Source organism: Artemia franciscana, chromosome 8, assembly GCF_032884065.1.
Source record: "Artemia franciscana chromosome 8, ASM3288406v1, whole genome shotgun sequence".
Taxonomy (NCBI): domain Eukaryota; kingdom Metazoa; phylum Arthropoda; class Branchiopoda; order Anostraca; family Artemiidae; genus Artemia; species Artemia franciscana.
The window spans coordinates 33,949,859-33,973,679 of record NC_088870.1 but is presented as its reverse complement, the minus strand read 5'-3'; the positions used below and the strand labels follow the sequence as shown (position 1 = coordinate 33,973,679).

The 23,821-nt window shown below is 35.7% G+C and overlaps 1 long non-coding RNA gene across 1 annotated transcript; it reads left to right on the top strand.

Annotated features, from left to right (window-relative positions):
- The first annotated feature begins 7 nt into the window (after positions 1-7).
- On the top strand, positions 8-22,440 carry LOC136030329 (uncharacterized). The gene is made up of 3 exons (XR_010618249.1): positions 8-63; positions 5,787-5,952; positions 22,277-22,440. It is a non-coding gene; the product is annotated as an uncharacterized LOC136030329 (long non-coding RNA).
- Positions 22,441-23,821: the final 1,381 nt, after the last annotated feature.

Genomic DNA, 23,821 nt, shown 5'->3' with positions numbered 1-23,821 from the left:
TACTGAAGAAAAGAAATAGTTATTATAGGAAATACACGAGTGAGCCGTCAATGTGGATTAAACGTTCGTAGTTATTCGCAGCAAGCCGTCTTTTCTTACCTGCATTTAAACAAAAACAAATTTTTCAGTTGAAATTAAGGAGCAACATTAAAACTTGAAATTAGTAGAAATTATTCTATAAATAAAGGGGTATATTTCTTAATAATACCTTAATAAATACTAAATAATACTTAATAAATACCTTAATTCAAAACAAACATAATTAGAGCCCATACTTTATTAATTGCAACTGAAAATATTAATTTCTTCCAAATAGCTAATAATTAAAAAAAACAGAATAATGAACTATAATCCAATCGCTAAACCATTATGTTTTTTGACTCAGCTTGGTTTCAAGTAATGTGTAATGGCACCGAAAAGGAAATAGATTCAGAAATTTTTTCCCATTAATCACCGTCTAAACAAATCCAGAAATGGCATTCATCATTAATCCAATCTTGTATGGATCAATAAAATCAATTAAACCCCGAACCTAATTTCCTTTGACAAGAAAATAATCAGATAATGCGTGTTTATATTATTAATTATCTATTATTATTAGTTATCTAATTAATATCTATCAGTTATAATTACTTTTCAAATAATTACAACATAGACATTGTGGATAACCATTCAATAGCAAATATCTACAAAAGTCCACTCCTCTAGTCCTAATTCAGTTGACTAGTATATTTAAAATTAACTAGCAGCTTAAACATTAGGATCAGACCCATATTATTTTGCTTACGCCTATTGTAGGCTACTCTTTCATTATAATGTGTTGCAAGAGCAACACTTTGGTTTTGTCCTGTTTTTTTCCTATGCTGCCGATCTCGACTTATTCCTGGAAACTATTAAAGGTCTAACTTGTGCGGTTTTTATGGAAAGTGTGGACTGCTGGCCGGATTTATGACTATGGCATTACATTTTGGAAACCTCCGCAGAACTCTTGCCTGGGGTCAAAAAGGATGGTTTTTTCTTGTCGACGAGCCAGAGACAATGGTGTGCAAAGTGAAGTGGAGCTATATAGCCTATGCCAGCGAGAAGTATCTGATGGCATTACATTTTGGAAACCTCCGCAGAACTCTTGCCTGGGGTCAAAAAGGATGATTTTTTCTTGTCCACGAGCCAGAGACAATGGTGTGCAAAGTGAAGTGGAGCTATATAGCCTATGCCAGCGAGAAGTATCTGAAGTTGTGCAGCCTAGCTTTCGTTTCATCAAACCATGTTTCTACTTTCGAATGGAAAGCTCCGTTCTAGCAGGCAAGCAGAGAGGCACCACTTTCAAATTGAAGATGAACTAAAATCTATAAGTTTTAAATATATGCGGCAGTTACCCGGCCCCACAGCCAATATATCTGCTTTAAGTGATAAATAGAAAAATTTACAGAAACAAAAAAGCGGCATTTTCCCACGGGTCCGAAGTACTGTCTTGATTTCAGCTGGGTTTATCATTTGTTTTTTTCGGAGTTGGGATTGAGGTAGAGAAATGTTATAAGATGTACCTCTTTAACTTTAAAAGTTCTGTCATTGCTAAAGAAATTGGAGCTTATCCTTTGCTCCTTTCTAAGTGGTGACGTTAAAAATTAGCCTACGGCAAAAAAAAATCAACTTTTGAACTAAGACAGATCGAATTTTTTTTCAACGGCAATCGATAGCTCTTGATGAGCAGATCAAAATATATTTTATCCGTTTTTGGGTAAAAAAATTTCTTCATGAGATATACTAGTTTGAAAGTTTCAATATCTACAAAAATGTGGAATTTTGTATTTTTTGCCGGAAGACAGATCAAGGATGCGTGTTTATTTGTTTGTTTTGTTGTTGTTGTTTTTTTCCAGGGGTGATCGTATCGACCCATTGGTCCTAGAATGTTGCGAGAGGCCTCATTCTAACGGAAACTAAAAGTTCTAGGGCCCTTTTTAAGTGACCAAAATTGGAGGGCACCTAAGCCCCTCCCCACGCATATTTTTCCCCTAAGTAACCGGATCAAAATTTTGAGATAGCCTTTCTGTTCAACTCAGTCAAAAACCTAATAACTATGTCTTTGGGGATGACTTAATCCCCCACAGTCCCTGGGGGAGGTACTGCAATTTACAAACTTTGACCATTGTTTGCATATAGTAATGGTTATTATGAAGTGTACAGACGTTTTCAGGGGGACTTTTTCGCGTTGGGGTGGAAGTTGGTCGGGGGATGGGGTTACGTGGAAGGATCTTTCCATAGAGAAATTTATCACGAGGGAAGAAAATTTCCATGAAGAGAGCCCAGGAATATCTAGCATTATTTAAAAAGAAACAATGATAAAATAAATAAAAATTTATTCACCTGGAAGTAATGAGTAGCGTTAAAACTTAAAAAGAACATAAAATACTACGTATGAAATAAAGATTTCTCCTCAACAATACCTTGCTCTTTACGATAAACTATTTTTAGTAATTTCAACTATTTATTCTGCGGCCTTTATTATTCACAGATCATTCTAAAAGATTTGGGATATAATTCAAGCTTTAGCGTAAAGAGCGAGGTATTAACGAGGGTACAAACTCCCTCATATACATAATAAAAATACACAAATATAGAAGTTCGTTACGTAAGTTAATTCGTAAGGTACGTCTAGTCACGTTTTTAAGTAACCGAAAATTGGAGAGCAACTAGGCCTCCTCCTCCACCCTTTTTTTAAAATTATCCGATCAAAAATATGAGAAAGCCATTTAGCAAAAAAATTAATATACAATTTCGTTTTAATTATTCATGTGTGGTGAGCCAAAATCAAAACATACATTAATTCAAAAACGTTCAGAAATTAAATAAAAAAAAACAAGTTTTTTTTTTAACTGCAAGTAAGGAGCGACATTAAAACTTAAAACGAACAGAAATTATTCCGTATATGACAGGGTTTGTTCCCTCCGTAACGCCTCGCTCTTTCCGCTAGAGTTTTTTATCGTTTTAAAAAGTAGAGTTGTAAGAATGAGTCAAACTAGCGTAAAAAGCGAGGCGTTGCAGAGGGGACAAACCCTCTCATATACAGAACAATGTCTCTTCGTTTTAAGTTTTAATGTCACTCCTTACTTGCAGTTAAAAATAACTTGTTTTTTTATATTTAATTTGCTTACTAAAGGGCTTGACAGGCATAGCGTCCATCAAGCTAAAACCGGTGTAACTGGTTTTAGCTATTATACCGGTAAAACCTGTATAACAGCCGCATTTTGCATAAGACTCTTCCGAAATTAACGCCCCTTTTGAGTATTTATATCCTGATTTATTTAAGATTGAAAGTTTGACCAAATAAAACAATTCAGTACTGTATTTGTGGGACTGAAACATGAGTTATAAGTATCCAGCATTGTAAGCATTGTAAGGAGTCGTTCTTAAAGAACTAGTGTAAAAAAGTCAAATTTTATCGTAAGGATTGAGGTGTCGAGGATGGGGTGACCCCCCTTCATATACTTAATAATTTCTGTCTGTTTTAAGTTTTAATGTTGCTCCTTACTCTTAATTGTAAGAGCTTGTTTTCTATTCAATTTAAGGTCATTTTTTAAATAATGCCGGGAAATCTGCCCCCCTCCATGAAAAATTTCTTCTCCTCACGTATAACCCTATATATAAGTTCCTCCCATGTAAAATATCCCCCAGCAGAAAAATTTTCTTCCATACAATTCCATTCTCACTGAAAAATCTCCCCGGAAAATTTCTTGCAACAATTCCGACTGAAAAACTTTTCTTAGCACACTTTCATTTAAAAAAATAGTTAGTTTCTGATTGTTTTTTAAATCATGCTGGAAACCTCCCCACCGTGAGAAATTTTTTCCACACCCTCCCCACCCCTCTAGTAGGAAGTTGCTCCCGCAGAAAATTCCCCCTTAAGAATTTATCCCGCGAAAACTTCCCCATGGAGAATTTCTCCCGTAAAAAATACATCCCACAGAAAGATTCTCGTGACAATTCTAACCCAGGGAAATTTTTCCCTCGACAAATAAAAAGAATTTCCGATAGGAATTCTGGGGAGTTTCCTTCCGTCCTCTGTAGAGTCTACCATCCGGAAATTTCCCTCTCCACGAAAATTTCTACCCGTGGAACCACTCCCAGAAGAAAATCCCCCCCCCCCCAAAAAAAAAATCTGCATAGTTCCCAATAAAAGACACTATACATGAGCTATACGCAAATTTAATGACTTACATACCTTTCCCAATGGGATGTGGGGGGGGGGTCATGTTATTCCAAAAGGCTTAGTTTCTGGTTCTTTCAACCATGCTGAGCAAAAAGACTATTTCTAAATTTTGATGGGAAGACTTTGGGCAAAAAAGTGGCGTGGGAGGGGGCTAGCTGCTCTCCCATCTTTCGGCCACTTAATAAGGGCGCTATAACTTAATTTCGGTTTCAATGAGCCTTCTGCTGACATACTATGACTGTTGGTCCGATGCAACCACACCTGGTAAAAATAACAAAACACAACAGCAAATGAACACGCATCCATAATACTTATTCTGACAAAGAATACAAAATTCAACATTTCTGCAGGTTTAATGGTGTGATTTTCATTAGGATTCCTTGACTTTTAAAATGTGCTTTCCCCCTTTTTCGAAACAGAGGTAAATTTTCTCAAGCTTCAGTAGACGGGGTTAATGAATCTTACATATTTTCAATCCAAATAATCAGCCGATTTTTTTATGCACTTTTTTATATCAAAATTTCTTTTTTTGGAGTCGCGGTTGCTATTGACCCTCTTTGCTCCTTACCTATAGTTTGTTACCATGAACTGTTTGATACTCTATTACAAGTTGCGCACTTTATAGTAGAAGAAAGCTAGTGAATTTGTTTTTTTTTTTGGGGGGGGGGGTACTTAAGGCTATAAAGAGCGCATTTTTAGACTGATGTTTTCAAGAAACATCCTTGAGATAAATATGGAGAAGGATTTAAAACCTTGAACCCCGTATGTTTGATACTCTATTACAAATTGCGCACTTTATAGTAGAAGAAAGCTAGTGAAATTGTTTTTTTTTTTGGGGGGGGGGTACTTAAGGCTACAAAGAGCGCATTTTTAGACTGATGTTTTCAAATTTTGATGAAACATCCTTGAGATAAATATGGAGAAGGATTTAAAACCTTGCATCCCGTATTTTGAGAAATATATTTTGACTAAGTGTGCAGCATGGGTTCTCCCACGGCAGTTCTCATGGTATTGAACAAATAGTACTTTTTTAGGGGTAATGTATTTTCTGGGTATCCGAGTATTGTAATAAAACTTGAAATTAAGCGTGAAGAAGGAGGTTCAATGGGGGAGTGGAGGTTTGAGGTTTTATGGGAGCTGCAGCCTTCTTCATTTTCTAGAAAATCTGTTCCACTGTGTAAAATAAATTCATCCAAATAACCCTTTATCCTCGAAGCATTATAATGGAACGGTTAAGTTTTAGTGTAAAGAGTGGCGGTGGGAGCGGTGTTGCCATGTTTGGCAACCCTATCAGTCCTTAACCTCCTGGTGCAATCTTAGTTCAAACATGGCACTGACTTCAGTATATTAGTGCATATAAGTTTATTTCAATTTTTTTCAGATTCTTTTTTTTAATTTATTTCTAAAGTATATTTCAGATTTCTTCAGTTTTTTTTTATTTTATTTCTAAAGTTTATTTCAGAATATTTGTTCAGACTTTTTTTTTAGTTTATTTCTAAGGTTTATTTCAGATTTTTTCTCATATTTTTTTATAGTTTATTTCTAAAGTTTATTTCAATCTTTATTCTATTGATTTTAGGTATTGGCCGGTAATAGATGATGCTTTAAAAAGTGCTACCATTGATCAAAGAGTAGCTATTAAGATTTTGATTGGTAATTGGAAGTACTCACCACCAGAAATGGAGTTCTTTCTTAAGTCATTTCTAAACTTAAACCACGTTTACCCTCATGTTGACATCCAAGTGGTAAGTATCAAGTGGCGCTGAAGGCTGGCCAGACGCAGTTTTCTTCGATTTTCGTCTTTACAAGTGAATGATTTACAGAAATAGCAACGTATATTTATAGAAAAGGTACCATACAGAATGCTAACGATAAGCTCTGTGCTTTACAGAAATAGCAGCTATTTCGGTGAATATTTTGAGTTCGTGGAATATGAACGATCAATAAGCAAAACCTGTATGACTAAATTATCAGTAAGCCTGGAAGTAAGGAGCAGCATTAAAACTTAAAACGAACAGAAATTATTACCCATATGAGGGGCTCACCTCCTCCTAATACCTCACTCTTTACGCTAAAGTATTTTTAGTAATGTCAACTATTTATTCTACGGCTTTTGTGATTCAGGGGTCATTCTTAATGAATTAGGACAAAATTTGAAATTTAGTGTAAAGAGAGAGGTACTGACGAGGGGGCGAACCCTCTAATATTTGTAATAAAAACATGAGAATAAAAAGTTATTTACGTAAGCTAATTTATAAGTTCTGTATATCTTTTACTAATAAAAAGATTCGTAATAAATTAAAAGTTCTAGTTGCTTTTTAATTAACCAAAAAATTGGAGGGCAACTAGGCTTCCTCTCCCACTCTTTTTTTCTCAAAATCATTCGATCAAAATTATGAGAACAGAAATTACTTCGTATATGAAAGGGGCTACTTCCTCATCAACTCCCCACTCTTTATGCTAAAGTTTTTTACTGTTTTAAAAAGAAGAGTTAAGAAAAAGAGTCAAACTTTAGCGTAAAGAGCGGGGCGTTGATGAGGAAACAGCCCCTTTCATATACGTATCTTTCACAAGAGTTGTCAAAGGATAATTTTGTATAGTTGTTTGAATGACCGCATGTGAAACAGTAAGTTCATGAAAAATGACGTTCGATCCCCCTTTCTAGGGCTACACTGAAAAAAAAATTATGAGACAGCTAGGCCACGTTTTACGGCCGGAGGATGGCAGATCGCCATGGTTGTCCAAATGGACAACCATTTGGTGCAAAAAAAAAACAGGTTGTCCCCGAATGGGGGTGGGAAATGAACATAAAACAGGACTTAAAGGAAATCATAAGTACATCGGAGGGAATAAAAAATGACGTCTTGATTAGACTGAGGAGGTAGAGGAATAAGCCCGGCTGCGTTAGCCTTAGGCGGCTCGGTGCTGCAGTGAATTGTCAGTAGTAGTAGTAGTAGAATCCTAGTTATTCCGAAAAAAACTTCTTGATATTACTTTTTCATTTTTTTTTTTTTAATAATGCTAGTAAATCCTGCGCTCCCTTCATGGAAATTTTCTTCCCCCATGACAAATTCCTCGATGGAAAGTTCCCCCAGCATATCTCCCTCTTCTCAACCCCTCCCCCAACCAAAAAATCCTCCTGAAAACGCCTGTACACTTCCCAATAACCATTACAATATGTAAGCACTGGTCAAAGTTTGTAACTTGTAGCCCCTCCCACGGGGACTGTGGGGGAGTAAGTCGTCCCCAAAGACATAGTTATAAGGTTTTTCGACTACGCTGAATAAAATGGCCATCTCAGAATTTTGATCCGTTGACTTTGGGAAAATAATTAGCGTGGGAGGGGGCCTAAGTGCCCTCCAATTTTTTTGGTCACTTAAAAAGGGCACTAGAACTTTTCATTTCCGTTAGAATGAGCCCTCTCGCAACATTCTAGGACAACTGGGTCGATACGATCACCCCTGGAAAAAAACAAAAACAAAAACAAACAAACAAATAAACACGCATCCGTGATCTGCCTTCTGGCAAAAAATACAAAATTCACATTTTTATAGATAGGCACTTGAAATTTCTATAGTAGGGTTCTCGGATACGCTGAATCCGATGGTGTAATTTTCATTAACATTCTATGACTTTTAGAGGGTGTTTCTCCCTGTTTTCTAAAATAACGCAAATTGTCTCAGGCTCGTAACTTTTGATGGGTAAGACTAAACTTGATTAAAGTTATATATTTAAAATCAGCATTATAATGCAATTCTTTTGACGTAGCTATTGGTATCAAAATTCCATCTTTTAGAGTTTTGATTACTATTGAGCCGGGTCGCTCCTTACTACAGTTCGTTACCACGAACTGTTTGATAGATTATTTCCACCAGATAGGTTAAAGCAAGGTAGGTGTCTGTTCAGTAGGAACAGAGACGCTCCTACTGAACTTGGAAAGAAGACAGATGTTAAAATATGACTAATTTTATTTACTTCTTAAAGCGGACCACAATAGGGAAATTACAGGTCCTTATTAGGTAACATAACCTATAGGCATCAAAAGGTTTTAGGTGACAATACATACTTAGTCTTCAAAACAAAAAGTAAATTGGTAAACAATTACTCTGCTAAAGAATGTAGCATCAGAACAGTTCAGTTGATCCAAAATGCATTATGTTACGACTTCTTACCTTTTCAAGCAGGGTATACATAAACAATATGACTACTGTACTTTGAGGGATAAAGGGGCTTTTAATTAAATATTTTTTAATTACATGTTCATTTTGCAGGTATTTTAGTTTTAAGGTTTTCAAATCAATTATTTTTTTATTTAAATTTTGTTTAACTTTAAGGTTTGTTTACTATATTTTTTTTTTGGCTCTTTTTAGTGTTGATATATCCTTTAGGACGGAAAATAATGGCATAATAACTCAAACTCTATAACGAACCTGGTCTTTAAAACTTTTGGATAGACCACGCTCGGTTCTCCTTCAAGAAGCCAATAGTCATAGCTGTTTGTATTGATTGAATGTCGCACATATACATAGATTCTTACCTTCTTTAGAGTTTCGAATCCTAAAGCAGACAAAGGTAATCAAAACTTTAAAAATAGCATAGTCAAATGGTCGGCTGGATTACATATTTTTTTACTTTAAAGATGTCCACAGTAATGTTTTTTCTAAGCCAATAGGCCGATTTTGCTGGCACATTTAATCTTTCCCTATTGTTAAAAAAACTTTCAAAAGACATCCGATCAAAATTTTGAGAAGAAAACTCGTTCAGCATAGTCGGAGGGTCCAAAACCACGTCCCTGGGACGACAATCCTTCCTCACTCCATAGCTATTGGGGCGAGAGTTGTAAGTTTTAATCATTTGCTCACTGTTTATATATAGTGTTTGTCATTGGGAAGGGAGGGGGACGTATTTGACCTGTTGTGCCGAAAAAGACCATGCAGGTGAAGTTTTCATGGAGGGGACTGCTGAACAAAGTCAAAACCACTATGTTCTTTGAGGGTGTCAAAAGGGCCTATCTCAGGAATGACTTCGAGCATTAAGTTGGAGCTTTCATTGAATGACGAGGGGGATAATCAATTGACCAAAAAGCGATATGTGCACGCTACTACTACTATTACTACTGCTACTGCTCTGACTCCTTCCAAAACTACTTCTATAACCACTGCTACTACAACTGCGATTTTCCAATGTGACTACTATCAAGACTGAGGATATTAAGGTGAAAATCTCAGGAAATTTTTGAGGGAAATGTTGACCTAACCAAAATATACTTAGTGCATACCGCAATAACTTAAGAACAGCTTATTGTATTAAGTTAAAAATTCAAGGGTATGATGAGGGGAATTTTCAACTGACTAAAACGCAATATGTGCATACAACTACTGCTACTATTGTTACTACTGCTAATAACGCAACTGCTATCCCTATTGTGACTACTATGACTCCTTCTACTACTACAATGGCTAAATGGGAGAAGGTGAAATTTTCAGAGAATATTGAGGGAAAGTTGAAATAAATCAAAATACACTTTGTATATACTTATTGTGAAAAGGGCGAATCTCAGGAATGGATTAAGGTATTAACTTAGATCTTTCATGGAATGATGAGGGGTTGATTAATTGACAAAAGGGCAATGTATGCAGGGTAGTGATACTATTACTGCAACCACCTCTACTGTGACTACCGCTAAGACAAAGGGTATTAAGGTGAAAATTTCAGGATATGTTGAGTGAGAAGTTGAACCAAATTAGAATATGCTTTGTGCATAAATGCGGTCAAAAGGGTACATCAAGAATATCTTAAGAATGGCTTAGGACATAAAGATGACACTTCTAGGACATTACGAGAGGGATGTTCAGCTGACTAAAAGGCGATATATGCATACTACTACTGCTACTACTGTCACTTTTATTACTAAATAGCTGTTGGGGTGGTGCTTCGCGCCACCCCAACACCTAGTTGGTGGGGCGCTTCGCGCCCCCCCAAACCCCCCCGCGCGCGTAAGTCGTTACGCGCCATTGTAGTTGTGTCCCTGTGTCCCACCTGTGAATATAGATAGATTTATATATGTGTTTCAAACTACGTAAAAATTGCGAATATACAACATTTTTGGCTTTCCCACTACTGGGAGCTTTCCGTTTCCAATTGCCAGCAATTGATCTGAAAATGTTTGACCAGAGTCATCGTTTTGCAATCGGACACGCATATTTGTAGTTAATTTTAATATTTTTACGTGTGCCCATAAATTAGAATTTTTCAGGCAAGCATTCATTTCGTCTGCAGGAGTTAAACTACGTAAAAATTGCGAATATACAACATTCTTGGCTTTCCCATTGTCTGTGCATATACAAAGCCGTATGTACTAATAATGACGTCATATGCAAACGCTCTTTTTGCAAACAAACAAACATGCATACACACAACTCGTTTTTATATAGATAGATAGATAGATAGATACAATACAAATTAGCTGCGTAAAACTTGCGAATATACAACATTCTTCGCTGCCCAATTGTCGCTGCATATAAATAGATTGTCAGGTTTACCGACCCTCGAACAGGCAACGTACAATTGTCCATGGGAAAAACAATCAGTATTAAGATCTATACCACATTTTTCTAATGATTGACCTTGAGCTTTGTTAATGGTGATTGCAAATGCTAATTGAATTGGGAATTGCAATCTTTTAAATTGAAAAGGCAGATCCGTTGGAATCATGGGAGTGCGAGGAATAAGAACAGCCTCACCCTCAAAAGGCCCTGTCAAGATTGTGGCCTCTATTAGGTTTTCCATTGTTTTTTTTTTACGGCAAGTCGCGTGCCATTGCAAAGCTTTGGTGGGTTGATGTTTCTTAAAAGTATTATTGGTACGCCTATTTTTAGTTGTAACACGTGTGGTGGAAACCCTGAAAGATCTATGGAATTTAAAAATTCAGATGGATAATTAACCGCTTCATTTGGTTCCAAAACTGTGTCGACTGACTTGTAAAGGACTGCCTGGTCTCGAATCTTGGTCAAAACAATATTGTTGATTTCGTGGACGTCTATATTTTTGGGTGCGAGAATCGCTCTTTCACTTAGCCATTTATTATTTTTATAATTTTTTAGAATATTCGGAAATACTTTTTCAATCAATTCATTTTTGGACGTCACTAAATTACAGAAATCAGCAGGTAGTTGTATACGTCCTGAAATTGAGTCTATCGTATCATAAATGTCTTTTTGTTCCGACGTTAACTTGGAAATGTTATTTTGTACATACGACAATAGATCACTCGTACTGTAACTTTGTTCACGATCCAATTCTACACATGTCGAAACAGCAGCGATACGGTTAGGTGAAGGCATTCCCAAATCCTGAAGAGGTTTGTTTGCCATACGTATGCACAAATCTTCTATAATAACTAAAGTGTAGTTATAAATTTCTGATGTAAAATCAAAAGTCATATCTGACGTCTCTAACTGTTTTCGATGGAGTATATCTTCGGACATTTTTTACTTATATTTTTCCCATAACTCTGTAGGAGCTGATAGAGAGCAAGTTGTTAAAATGATGCCAAACAATGCACGAATTTGACTTGGGGTTGACGTTTCGCACGCGTCATTGATGCAGTTATCCCAGTGTTGGTCATTCTCCAATAAATTCAGAGATTGGCATGCACTACGGTAAGTGTCATGTATAGTACCGTTTACAGTTCTCAAATACTCAAAGGATGTCGGACCGGGTACATTCACCAAAAGCAGGCGTAGAAAGAAGCATTCATGTTGATTGGGGTGAACGGTGTAAAGTCTTCCTATCGTGGTATCTTTGAAGATGGTAGGTTGGCCGTCGACTGACTTACCCTGTTTTCGACGTTCAAATACTTTATTTTTAGTATTCCACGTGTAATACGAAGGCACTTCAGTATACAGCAGTTTTTTTGCAAAAGAATCATTTTTGCAAAGCGAAAAAAAAGCTGTTAATTTTGTATCCGGAGGATTCAGGGCTCTTTGTTGCACGTTGGTTTCCGAGAAATAAACACGTTGACCATTCTGTAAATGTACCGCTAAGTGAACAACAGCTGGACTACGTTCATGTATCGGAAATGAAAGAATTCGCCAAACAGCTTCATTACTGCTTATGTATCTTCCAGCCTGATATCGTACGATTTCGTCGAAATCTTTGATTTCGGGCTGCAAGCCAAAAACTGCCATGTCACTGCCTTTGTTGACGTATTTACATATGTATTTGATTGCCTTTACGGAGTTACAGTATTCAACGTTTATGTGTGCATTAAATCTTTTTGATAATAATGGGGAATATGGAACAACCCACTGGTTATCTACTTCGATGGTGGTACCGTTGCCATTGTAGGTTCTTCAGTCATTTTACAATTAGAAATTTCTCTTTCAACGGTCTTCTTACAATTAAAAATTTGTCTTTGAACGATATTCTTAAATACCTGTGTCCTGGTCGTCATTTATATTCCCTGTGTCCCGGTCGTCATTTGTGTCCCGGTATCCCAGTCTGTAATTTCTCTTTGAGTGTCCCGGTCGTTATTTATATTCCCTCTGTCCCGGTCGTCATTTGTGTCCCGGACTGTAATTTCTCTTTGAGTGTTTTTTCTTTTTAGTATTTTTTAGTTTTTTACATTTTTTCTTTTTTCAGTTTTCTTTTTCTTCTTTATTTTTCAGCTTCACTATGAAATACATATCGCCGAACCTTTGTTTTTTTAACTAAAATCTGGTAGGCATTGATGACCTTATCCAAGTCAAAATCCCAAACCCAATCATCATCGCTATCATTTTCAGTTTTGATATGTTTTGACTCTCGCTGTCCAGGTGGATCTTCATCTAACTGCGCGGTTTTGCGTTCTTTAGCCTCAAGTCTGTTTCCTTGCTGTTCTTTTGATTCCTCGGGACGCTTCCTTTTCTGACTTTCTCTATCAGCAGCAAGTTTTTTGGCATAGACTCTTTGAGCATCTTCATCGGCTTTTGCCATTGTAAGTTCATCAGTCATTTTAAACTTAAACATTAATAGATTTCTACGTGAACGTATATGTCTTAAATATCTTTAATGACGTCACCGTCATAGCAAAAATGACGACAACTAACTTCATGACGTCAGTCGACACAGAAACATGACGTCACCAGACAGACAGACACACAGACAGACAACTTATTTTTATATATATAGATACTTCTGCTACTACTACCATGACTGCTACTACCACTAAGGGCAAGGGTATCAAGGCGACAATTTCAGAGAATGTTGAGGGGAGAGGTGAACTAAATTAAAATACGCCATTTGCATGCAGATTGTCGAAAGGAGACACAAGAAATATCTTAGAAAGGGCTTTGAGCATGAAATTGAAAATGCCGGGGCTTTTTGTGGCGATGTTGAGCTAGCCAAAAGGCAATATTTGCATGCTACCACTACTGCTACTTCTACTACTCATACTAATACTGCACCTAATACTGCTACTACTAATACTGGGGTTTCTGGGGGTTGAAGCAAACTCCCAGAGCCTGGGGGAAAGTGTTTGAAGTTATGCCTCAGGGGTACTTAAGGATTTTACGGAGGAGATGGTTATGAAAACTTTAGACGAGACTCATTCGTTCGAAAACTGGAATTTCTAGTTTCCGTTTAAGAGTCAAAAGTGATCGAGGGCAACTAGCCTCCCCCCTGACTACCCTGATCAAATGCATCTGATTGAAATTGTGAGATAGTCATTCTGTTCAAAATAGTCAATCATATAACGTCATAGAGTATAACATAGCCTTCAGGGTTTATACAGCCTTCAAGAGCCCTGGGGCAAAGGTTGTAAGTTACGCCCTGGGGACATACAAGGTTTTTATCGAATGGTTGGTCATATAAACTTCAGATGGGGCTCATTTTATTTGAAATTGGAAGTCATGCTGCCCTTTTTAAGAGTAAAAATGATTTAAGAGCAACCATAGCATTTGAATTAAAATCTAGTAGTTGGGGACATCAAGGTGAGACTAATTGTAGAAAAAGCCAAGACAGATAGTCCAATTGAGTGAGAGGCAAATCTGTCTTAATAAGATTGTATAAAAATAATGTCACTTTATTTGTTGAATTAAAATCACGTAGTTGAGGGCATCAAGCCATGGCTGATTGTAGAAAAAACCAAATGAGATAGTCCAATTGAGTGAGAGGCAAATCTGGCATGAGCCCTTATTAGGATTGTATGAAAATGATGTCAGTTCATTTGTTAATAGATAACTCTATCTATCATCCATCCATGTGTCATTCCTAGGGCGGAACTAAGGTAGATAGTCATATAACTAAAATAGAGCCCTCACGTTCATCATTTCACGTTCATCATACTGGGGTTTCTGGGGCTTGAAGCAAACTCCCAGAGCCTGGGGGAAAGTGTTTGAAGTTATGCCTCGGGGGTACTTATGGTTTTTAAGGAAGGGATGGTTATGAAAACTTTAGACGAGACTCATTCGTTCCAAAACCGGAAGTTCTAGTTTCCTTTTAAGAGTCAAAAGTGATCGAGGGCAACTAGCCTCCCCCCCGACTATCTAATCTAATGACTATCTAATCTAGTAGTTGTGGACATCAAGGTGATGCTAATTGTAGAAAAAGCCAAGACAGATAGTCCAATTGAGTGAGAGGCAAATCTGGCTTAATAGGATTGTATAGAAATAATGTTACTTTATTTGTTGAATTAAAATCACGTAGTTGAGGGCATCAAGCCATAGCTGATTGTAGAAAAAGCCAAATGAGATAGTCCGATTGAGTGAGAGGCAAATCTGGCATGAGCCCTTATTAGGATTGTATGAAAATGATGTCAGTTCATTTGCTAATAGATAAGTCTATCTATCATCCATCCATGTGTCATTCCTAGGGCTGTAGGCTACTAAGGTAGATAGTCATATAACTAAAATAGAACCCTCACGTTCATTATTTCTAAAATAAGGCCCAATCAATACTTAGAGAGAGTAATTTTGTTCAACGTAGTGGAAAGGTCCAGAAATGAGGTCTTTGAGGATGGCAAGGGTTGACAGTTTTGCCCCAGGGGGCATACAAGATTTTTCTAGAAATGGTTTTCGTATATACTGCAGAGAGGGCTTTATAAAATTGGTAATCAGAAGTTCTACTACTCTTTTTAAGAGTTGAAGTGACGAGAGAGGAGCTACCCCCCCCCCACACACACACACACACGCCGTTTTTTCCCGAGATTTGTCCGGTAGAAATTTTGAGATAGTTATTTGAATCAAAATATTCTAAAGATCATGTAATAAGGTGTCTCGGGTTGACAAAACCTTCAGAGCCTGGAGGTAAGGTTGTGAGCTATGCCTCGGGGGGATTTAAGCTTTTATGGAAGGAATGGGTTGGATAAGTTTTAGAGCTGGTTCATTTGGTAGAAAGTTGGAATTTCTAGTTTCCTTTTAAGTAAAAATGATGAAAGGAGACTAGCCTCCTCCTCCCCCATAGCTACCTCTTCCTTCACCAAATGTATCAAATTGAAATTGTGAGATAGCTATTTTGTTCAAAATTGTCCAAAAAATATATAAAATGCCTTCAGTGTTGAGATAATCTGCAAAAACCATGGGCCAAGGGCTGTAAATTACGCCATGGGGGCATATTAGGTTTTTAAGGAATGGGTGATCATATAAACTTCAAATAGGGCTCATTTGATTTGACATTGGAAGTTACAATGCCCTTTTTAGGGGCCAAAAGTGATTTGAGAGCAACCAGCCCCTCTCCTCCCCCCCTCCGTACCCATCATTAAAAAAAACATACCAAAAAATTTTGAGACATCTATTTTTTCCGCAATGTTGAAAGGTTCAGTAACTATGCGTTTGGAGTTGTCAACCCCCCTCCCCCGAGGCCCCAGGGCAAGGGCCGTAAGTTAGACAATTTGCTCATTGTTAACGTATAGCATATGCTATTGAGAAAAGGTTTGCATGTTTAACTTCTACTTTCCCAAAATGCGAAGGGCATTAAGGAGAGTCTTGCAGGGAATATAAAGTGGAGTGTGGAACTAACATGTTAAGTGAATATGGGTTGTCAAAAGGATATAATTCAGGAATGACTAAGGATATTAATTTGGAACTTTCAGGAAACGATAAAGAAGGTGATCAGTTGACCAAAAAGGTAATATTTGCACGCTATTACTACTACTACAACTACTGCTGCTTCTACTGCTACCACAACCACTCCTACTACTACAACTACTATAGCTAGAACTACAACTTCCGTAGTGAGCGCTACTAAGGATGAGGACATTGAAGTAAACATCAAGGAAATTGTGAGGGAAAATTTGAACCAAATCAAAACATACTATGTGCATACAGATTGCTGATATAGGTGTATTAGCATTATTTTTGGAACGGCTTATTGTATAAAGAGGAAACTTCACAGGCATCATGAATAGGATGTTCAATTGACCGAAAGGCAAAATGTGACAGCTAATCCTGGTATTAATGCTGCTCCTACTGTTATTACTACAAATAATAATACACTGTTACTGCTACTACTGTTCCTACTACTACCACTAATATACTAGTAAAACTAAATCAAAACAAACTATGATCATATAGACTGTCAAAGGGGTGACAAATTAATGTTATAACAACGGCTTAAACTATTGAGTTAGATGTTTGAGGGTAAGTTAATTGGCATATTTTCATATTTGTGCAAATATTTGTGGAAATTTGGTAAACCGAGGTGCCACCTTTGGTTGTGGGAAAATTGACAAGCTGCTTCAGGCCGATTCCGGCGTCCAAGTGATGGAGCTTTAATTCATTGGCATCGCCTATCATGAAAATTCCTCCCAAAACAAAATCCGAACTGAGTTGTAGCTTTTCTACGAATATTGTGACAAAGTAATGTCACAACAACAGCTTAAATTATTGAGTTAGACGTTTGAGGGAAAATTATGGCGGACTTTGACTTAGCCAGAAAACACTATGTGTATTCTTTTAATACTAGGTCTATGGTTACTATAACTAATGACGCAAAGGGTATTAAGAATAAATCTTTGGGAGCCTTTAAGGGAAGTTTCAATTAAACGAAAAAACTATATGCATACTGGTATTAAAAGGGCTAAATAAGCAATATCGTAGGCAGTGCTGCTCTATAATAGCTATTGATATCATTGATATTTTAAAGGAGCTAATTGGATTGGAAACTAAAGGTTCTAGGACCCTTTTTAATAGTCAAAAGCTGTTGGAGGGCAATTAGTCTGGAATAGTAAAAGTCTTCATTGACAGATTCTGATACGACATTCTGAAGACCAGACCAGTGAAAACAGTTAGTTTTGTCGACGGATCTGTTAAAAATGAGACTCCAGAATCTGTCAATAAAAACTAGACTAAAAGTGAACTGCAATAAGAAGGTATAACCTCGCGCTGAAAGTGGTCACAGGTTTTTGACCAATTTCACATTTTTTTGGAACTTTTAATAGGTTTTGAAAATTCGTGGTGGCAACACTGAGAGTGACTCTGTATTAGAATGTTTTTTTTTGCACCCGTTTGGATGCTGTAATCAGTTCCTTTTTTCTTTTTTTTTAAAGCGTGGACACATTAAACATCTCAGTCATTTCAAGTTTTGTCTTTTTGTCTTTATAGATTATTATAGACCAGGGCTTCTTAAACTATAGGTCGCGACCCCATTTGGGGTCGCGTAGCAAAATTATGGGGTCGCGAGTGATAAAAATACAATTTAACAAAAAATGTTTTTTAACTTATAAAATTATTCTTAAAAAAAATAACAATCATCGTAGATAAATATATTATAAAATCTTTTGGTTCGGAAAGACTATTTATACAAACATTTCTATTCCGATCATTAGAATATCTTGTATAAATTTACTATGAATCAGAAGATGCTATAGAAATTTAAAAAAAATGTAAATTTATTTTTGTCAATCTCTTAAAACCAAAATAATCCTGATAAATATTATCAACAAAATTTCTAAGAGTTATTTCAAAGAAACTATATAAACATTTCGCGTTATTTTCATTTAGCCATAGTATGATTGTGAACGAAGTGCATGTTATTCCAAGTCAGTTTAACCCTTTCACGACCGACGGGACCCTACAGTCCCGGCTTGTAAAAATCCTTTGGGTGCTTTTTAATTGATTGATAGCACCAGAATTGAACGATGTGCTTCAGGATGCTGTTAAGGTCATAAATTTTGTTAAGAGCCATCCCCTTAACAGTCGCTCATTTTCAAATCTCTGTAAGGATACGGATTCCAACTACACAACTTTGTTATTACATGCAGAAGTAAGATGGTTGTCAAGAGGTCAAAGTTTAAAAAGATTATTGTTACTAAAGGACGAGATCGAAATATTTTTAACTGAACAAAAATGTGAATTTGCTGCTTTTTTTAAAATGACTTGTGGCTATCCAAGATATGTTATTTGTCAGACATTTCTGCAAAGTTAAACGATCTTAACTTGTCTCTTCAAGGAAAAAATTGCGATATATTTACTTCAGACGATAAAATTGAAATTTTATTAAAAAGATCAGCATTTGGAAAAGTAGGGTCGAAAAAAATTCGTTCGAAATGTTTCCCAGTGTCGACAATTTTGTAATTGAGAAAATTCATCGTATTGCAAAAACTATTGTAGATTACTTAAAAGCCCCTTGACTGAATTTTGGATCAGAACTAGAACTGAATTTCCCACAATCGCCAATATGGCGTTAAATGAACTTCTGCCATTCAACACCACATTTTTATGTGAAGTTACTTTCTCAGCTTTAACACACATTAAATCCCAATATCGTTCAGCGATAAAAAATGTTGAAGAGGTCTTACGTCCAGCAGTTTCAAACATTACACCAAGATTTGGTTTCCTATCCAATAAAAAACAGGCATATCCATCTCATTAAATTTTTAGCGTAAACTTTAATTTGATATTTACCACGCAACTACTTGGATAAATTCGAGAGAATTAAAACGATCAGAACCTACTGTTGTTTTTGAAACTATAATAAAAACATTTCTATAGCATTTTGTGCAAATTTCAACTTTAGATTTTTATATGTTTCAAAACGAATTCTAAATTTATATATTTTCATATGCATATGTATATTGCTACCTAATAAATATATCATCGAACAATATCAATTTATTTTTCATTTATATTTTTTTGGGTCGTGAAGAAACTCGCAATCATAAATGGGGTCGGGAATTAAAAAAGTTTAAGAAGCCCTGTTATAGACTATAGATTATTTCGGTATTAGTGTGTGTCAATAGTTTAAATTTCGAATCGAACCGGTCCAATTAGAATTCTAATTCCTAGAACATAATCTCTCTCTTTACCTTCCCTACTTAATACGTAATTTTTTAATTATTTTTATTTTAATCGCACTTGTAATGGCTTATTATAAATAGTTTGAAATGTTGCAATCAATGTAACGATTTGAATGTTATAATTCGGAAACTTGGATATATTAAATGTGTAACTTATTTCAAGTAGTGATTTTTTTATTTACAATAAATTATTCCAATTTCGGTAGACTAGCAGGGCCAAATCCAGGGGAAGGGGTACCAGGTTTGAACTCCACCCTTTGAATGGCGAAACCCTATATAGGCCAGTGTATTCTCCTGATGAGCCCTTATGTTGGGTGTTGCCTCTGAATTATTTGTCTATGTTATTATTTTTTCTATTGTTTGGTAAATGACGACTTATACTTATTGACGACATGACTGCCTGTCCATGGATTATTCTTTATGGTTGATTGTGTGTGGCTATGCTGTTTTACCTATGTGATTGTCTGGATGAGTAGGGTTAAGGCCTCATTCAAGTGCTGGTCTATATTAATCACTAATTTAGGAAAACAGTCTTCCTTTTCTCCTTCTGTCTCTTTTTTTTTTTTTTTTTTTTTTTTTTTTTTTTTTTTTTTTTTTTTTTTTTTTTTTTGTGCTGTAGCATTGGTGATTTCTCTTTTCATGATATATATATATATATATATATATATATATATATATATATATATATATATATATATATATATATATATTCAAAATTTTGTTTTGTTTTTTGAAGTTTAAGTTGTAACCCCTTCCTCACCCGGAATACCCTCTTTCCCTGAGATAAACTCCATTTTCGGAGTAAGAACTCATTATCTTCGAAGAAATTGCCAATCGGTTCGGAATTGTTGACAAGGTGTTCCTAAAAGACCGCCGGATTTGAACCTAACAGGATTTGAATCTAACCCTCCAAATTTTGTGTCCACATGAAAAAAGTAATAAAGATATATGTAAACTAAACATTTGTTGTGATTTTTGAAGTTTAAGTTGTAATCCCACCCTCATCCAAAATACCCTCTCCCCCTGAGATAAAATTCTTGATATGGCCCTGTAGACTAGGATGTTAATTTTCAGAGTTCGAACTCATTATTTTTCGAAGAGATTACAAATCGGTTCACAAATGTTGACAAAATATACAGGGTGTTCCTAAAAGACCGTCGGATTTGAATCGAATATAAATCGATATTGTTAATTTGAAAAAGAAAACAAAACACCTGTCTCATCAGGAGATGTTACAATCATACATGAAACCCGACATAGGGCATATCCCCCCCCCATCCTCATGCTAGCCCCACATCACATGCTACCAGAGTCAGTTGTCGAGTCCTTGCTATAATTATAAGTGTTAAGGGTAAACGTCAAGCTAGCCTTACAGCCACTAAGAACCGAAGCCATTAAGCCTCGTCTGGGTTAACAATATATACCCTGACAGAAGCATTGCCAGCTTTGATTAGACTGCCAATGATAGCCTTCGAAATTTTCGAAGGCTGTGCAGTTGTATTGGCTGTCCAATCATTGCCGGATGTCTCAAAATTATCCAACCCCCAAAAAATGCTGCTATCAAGGTGAACGGTGTCAATCAATACGAGACTTTGCAGTTCGTAAGGTGTCATTTAGTTTTACAGTCTTGTTTGTCTGACACTTGAAGCTCAACTCGATACACAAATTTCTAGAATAACTTCTTAATGAAAATGTTCATATGCAAAATTATGTCATCGATGTTTTAAACAAATGCGCGTCAGTAAGCCTTTTGAATCTTGAATTGAACTGAATCGTAACGTGTGTATTTAAATTTTAAAAATGAAAAATTGTAGAAACGTAAAACATGAGTAAAAATGGGTTTGTTTCCTGTTTCCATGTAATTTAATTTTTGTTTCTTCGATTATGTATCTTGGGTTATCCTCAACACGAAAGAGCTTCCCACCCTTCTTAATTTAAATTTTGGATATAGTTGTGTAGAAAATAGGGCTAATTTAGTCTCTTTGATTTTCAAATTTTCAAAATACTTTCTTTTGAAAATCGGAAAGAAGTGTTTCTGCCGAATATCGTAGCGATTTATCTCTGAGACAAATGTTGCTGATACCCAAGGAACATCCGTTAAAGTAAGGGCCCCACCCCTTGAAATCCTAAATTTTTGGAGTCCCTGGCCGCCCTACATCGTATTCAAATTATTAAAAAAAAATTATTATAAGCACCCTCCCACTTAAAAAAAGAACAAATTATGTGTACATACTTTGGAACGTCATAAGTAAAAAGACCCAGAACTTTTATAAATAATTTCAATCGGTACGATATTTCTTTGAAATAATAATTTTTACCTTTGTTCAGTATAAGTTTGACATGAACATTTATTTAGTTTCAGCTTACTGTAGAATTCATTTATTGTTTGTGTTTTGGATATGACATGAATCTTTGTTTAATTTCAGTTCGGTTTATGATTTGCTTATTCATCTATAGCGGAATTAGTTATCTGTATGTTTGATATGATTAACAATTTTTGTTTTCGTTCATTTTGGATTTCACTTATATTTTGTTTCGGGTTTAATGTGTGCTGGTAGCAAATTGTTGTGGTTCGATGCCTCAACGTCTTTTCCAAAATTTCACCTACACGTTGATTGAAAACAGTGCCATCTTTGGATTTCCGTTTTCGCTTATACTTTGTTTCGGGTTTCATGTGTGTTGGTAGTAAATTACTTTGGCTCGATGCCTCAACGTATTATCCAAAACTTCACCGATACGTTAATTGAAAACAATGTCATCTTTGAATTTCGGATTTTGCTTATACTTTGTTTCAGGTTTCAAGTATGTTGGTAGCAAATTGTTTGGTTCGATGCCTCAGCGTCTTATCCAAAATTTCACCTATACGCTGATAGAAAACAGTGCCATCTTTGAATTTTAGATTTTGCTTATACTTTGTTTCAGGTTTTATATATGTTGGCAGCAAATTGTTTTGCCTCGATACCTCAACTTCTTATCCAAAATTCTACCTATAGTTTGATAGAAAACAGTGCCATCTTCACAAAGAATTTATGCTAACTTGCTATGGCTAATTTAGATCAGAAAATGACTAGTGTTTTATTTTAACTCGTATTCGATCTTTTAGTGTGTTTTTTGCTGTTGTTATTCGTTTCAATTGTAAAACTAGATCACGAAGCGGTAATGACACTAACCTGCAGACGCGATAACCCTCATGCCTTCTCAAGACAAGAACACAATTTTCGCTTTACTGAAAAAAAAAAACAACAACAAAAAAATAAATGACCGTGGATTACCAGTTTAATTTGCATACACTGTTATTTATTCCTTAAAGATTTTGATACGTCTTTATATATGAAAGTGAGAAAATTAAAAAAATTTCAAAAGTGTTTCGTTATCAGCCCTACTCATGTTAATTTTTGCTCGTTTTTGGCTTGACTTGGCTATTTATTGTAATTTCTGTTCGATTTGAGTTTGATTTATTTATTAATGGTGATTGGTGGTAGTTTTATGCTTGGAAGATTATTTGACTTTAGTTTTGCTCATTCTTGGCTAAATGATGCTCTTGCTTTTTTCTTGAAAAACTTTCTTTGTGGAGAAAATTTTTTAAAGTAATTTTTGTTCATTTTTATTGACATAGTCAATAAATATATTGTAAAAATAATGGGAAAAAAAATATTTTGTATTGTTTTAGTTTTTTGATCTATAAGAATCCATTGTATGGGTTGCTATTTGTATGTTGGAGAAACTTTTAGAAAATGAAAGGGCTTGAAGGAAGGGCTGCTTCCCGTCCAATCTCTTTAAACTCTTAAAAAAGGCACCAGAACTTTTAATTTTGAATTGATTTAGCTCCTTTAAATGTTTCAATGATATTTCTAGCTATTAATGATCAGTGCTGCCCATGATATTGCTTATGTACCCTTTTGAAAACCTGCATGTCTATATTTTTATCCTTTAATTGAAACTCCTTAATGTTCCCTAATAATTTCATCTTAATACCATTAGCATCATTAGTTGCATTACCTGTAGTGGTAGTATTTAAAGTATAAATATAGTGCCTTCTGGCTAGTTCAAAATCCCCCAAAACCTACCCTTAAAGGTCTAAATTAATAATATAAGTCGTTCTTCAGGTATAGCCTTGTTACCTTTTTGAAAGTACACATGCTTATTGCTTTTTTTAGTTCAAGATCCGCCTAAATACTCCTAAAAATGTTCACCTTAATACCCTTAGCTTTCGCAGCAGCAATAGTTGTAGCAGCATTAGAAGCAGTATGGGAATAGCACCTTTAGTTTCTTCAACATCCCCTTCAACACACACAGAAAGTTTCAGCTTAATACATACCATCAACCATTCCAATGCAATT